We start from the raw sequence: 3,023 nt of genomic DNA, 5'->3' as shown, positions 1-3,023 counted from the left end.
TAGGAAGGAATCCTTCCTGTCTCTTCTTGTTTCTAGTGACTGCTGTTGTCCTTGCCAATCCTTGGCTTGCCAGCTCTGTCATTCCAGTCTCTGCCTCTGTTATCACATGACCTTCTCCCTATGTGTCTCTGTCTTTCTGTGGTGCTTTCCTCTTTTGTGAGGATACCAGTCATATTGGAGTGCGGCTTACCCTAATGACTTGATCATAATTTGATGATACCTCCAAGACTATTTCCAAATAAGGTCACATTCACAGGTACCGGGGGTTAGGATTTCAGCATATTTTTGGTAATCAAAATTCATATAACATGAACCCTAAGTACAACTTAACAGAATCACTAGCATGTTCTCACTTGGTGCATGTGTGCTAAGTCACTTCAGTCGTGTCCAACTCTTCGAGATCCCATGGAGTGTAGCCCACCAGGCTCCTCTGTCTATGGAATTTTCCAGACAAGAATACTGGAGTGGGTTGCCATGCCCTCCTCCAGGAGATCTTCCAGACCCAGGGATCAAACTCACATCTCTTATGTCTCCTACATTGGCAGGCAGGTTCTTTACCACTAGCACCACCTGAAGCCCTGTCACTTGGTGCTGAAACTTAAAAGTCATTCAGTATTTATAGCTCCTTCTTATACTTCTTTGATATGTCTTATTGATATGGTATTAGATTTCTCCCTTCAATTTCCCTTCCTATAATGTTCCATCACTGGTATAGATTTAGTCTTACATTTTTTTTTTTTCTTGCTGGAAACAAATTCCATTCTGTTTCTCTATACTTTTTCCATGTCTTTTTAATCATCTAACAGTTCTGTTCAAAAAATTCAGTGGATACAATTATACTTCCTCCCACCAGTAGCCCCCAAACTTATGCAATCTCTTTTCACCATGATTTCCATTATGGTCATGCTTTAGGTTTTTTGTTTGTTTGTTTGTTTTTCTTTATTTAGAGTACTTGTGATGGAAATGACTTATGAGTATCTTAGGTGAAAAGTAGATAGTAGATAGATAGTAAAGTGGGTGAAGCCATAGTGATGCTGAACCTGAACCTCCAATACTTTGGCCACCTGATATGAAGAGCTGACTCATTGGAAAAGACCCTGATGTTGGGAAAGATTAAAGGCATGTTACCTGTGGCAGATTCATTTTGATATTTGGCAAAACTAATACCATTACGCCATTTTTATTTTTAGACATAGAAAAATCAGAATAGAAGGCCTAGATAGAGTTAGTATATTTGTGGATAGCTTTCTCCAGCTTCTGAATGTTAGAATTTTATGGGATCTGAATGATGAATTCTGTCCCTGGAAGGACAGAGGGACAGGAGAATCTTTAGTCAAGAACAAACTCTGGAACTCACAAGGGTTTATTTTCCTGTAGACTTCTGTGCATGACTCAGCCTCCCAGTTACCACAGTAGGTACACAGAGGCATGAAACTTCATGCTGAGAACCACCCTCCATCCCTACCATGTGATGGTGTGTGATAGAGTCTGTACCTGAGACTCTCTGTCCAGGTATTAATCACCTGCCTTGGACGCCACTCACCCCAATGATTATAGATTAGAACTGAACCCTTGACGGAGGAAGTCTACTATATTTTGACAATGGTGGTAGCATAAAATTCATATTTTCTGCAGCCCCTGAGCACCCTGTTGTGAAGACCCCTGGGGTAAACGGAATTTTAATTTGGCAACCACAGCCTCATCTCCATCTTCTGCTCTATGTTCAGTCAAGAGCCAACCCAGGTGCTGCTGTGAAGAGAGTGTTGCAGGTGAAATTCAAGCCCTCCATCAACTGACTTAGAGAGTTTATCCTGGTTGGACCTGTTGTAACCAGAAGAGCCTTCAGAAGAGGTAGGCTCTTCTTGGATAAAATGATTCAGAGTTTGAGAGAGTTCTGACATGAGGGAGTTTCTGCTGCTGATCTCCAGACAGATTCACTGGTGCACTGTGAGAGGTCCCAGAGGAGAATTAGGACCAGAAAGAAGGCTGAGTGCTGAAGAATTGATGCTTTTGAATTGTGATGCTGTAGAAGACTCGCTGAGAGTCCCTTGCACATCAAACAGATCAAACCAGTCAGTCCTAAAGGAAATCAACCTTGAATACTCATTGGAAGGACTGAGCTGAAACTCAAATACTTTGGCCCCTGATGCACACAGAGTCCACTCATTGGAGAAGACCCTGATGCTGGGAAAGAATGAAGGCAAAAGGAGAACGGGACAGCAGAGGATGAGATGGTTGGGTGGCATCAATGCCTCAGTGGATATGACTCTGAGTAAAATCTGGGAGATACTGAAGGACAGGGGAACCTGTTCTGCTATAGTATATGGGGTCGCAAGGTGTGGGACATGACTTAGCAACTGAACAACAGCAACAGATGAGAAGCAATGCAGGCAACCATGGGAACTGAGCCTGGTTCTCTGCTGCCAGAGATAAAGAAAATACTACCTCAGTCCTACTAACACCAGAAACTGAAATCAGGGAGTTAGGGGACAACCCCAATTTTCTGATGAAAGGTTTATAAGACTTGTAGGAACCTGAACAGAGAGCTCATCTGAACCACGATTATTTGCTAACTTGAAGAAACTGTGAGATAATAATAAATGTATGTTTCTAAAGCTGCTGTGTGTGGGGGAATTTGTTACACCTGGTGGGCTGCCATCTATGGGGTCGCACAGAGTCGGACACGACTAAAGTGAGGCAGCAGCAGCAGCAGTAGCCCTTGGATGATGCCTGTCTGAGGGTTCTCACCTGAACACTGTAGTGGGCCATGAGGACAGCAAAGATGCTGAGGTGGCTGCACTGGCAGGTGGTGCTGTTGTCTCTGGTGCTGGTCACCCAGCAGCCTCTGGTGTCCCAATGACCACTTCCATTCTGGCCATGCTCCCAATACACACAGTGCACCTTCTCTCTTGGCCCAGGGGTCACTGACTGTGTTAACAGGAAGAGGAAGTGGGTGTGAGTTCGGGGTTCTGTTGCTCAGAAATGCTGACCCAAAGCTAGCTTGTGAAGGGCTTTCCTAAACA

The 3,023-nt window shown here is 44.0% G+C and overlaps 1 protein-coding gene across 1 annotated transcript in view; it reads right to left on the bottom strand.

Moving 5' to 3' along the window:
* LOC104999812 (EGF-like module-containing mucin-like hormone receptor-like 2) overlaps positions 1 to 2,929 on the bottom strand; it is a 4,354-nt gene extending 1,425 nt beyond the window's left edge. Inside the window, exon 1 of the mRNA XM_010855418.1 lies at positions 2,749 to 2,929. The gene's annotated coding sequence lies outside the window, so the exon portion shown is untranslated. The remainder of the gene's footprint in view (positions 1 to 2,748) is intronic.
* Between the last annotated feature and the right edge of the window lie 94 nt (positions 2,930 to 3,023).

Source organism: Bison bison, unplaced genomic scaffold, assembly GCF_000754665.1.
Source record: "Bison bison bison isolate TAMUID 2011002044 unplaced genomic scaffold, Bison_UMD1.0 scf7180017864365, whole genome shotgun sequence".
Taxonomy (NCBI): Eukaryota; Metazoa; Chordata; class Mammalia; order Artiodactyla; family Bovidae; genus Bison; species Bison bison.
This window is presented reverse-complemented; position numbering and strand designations above follow the sequence as displayed.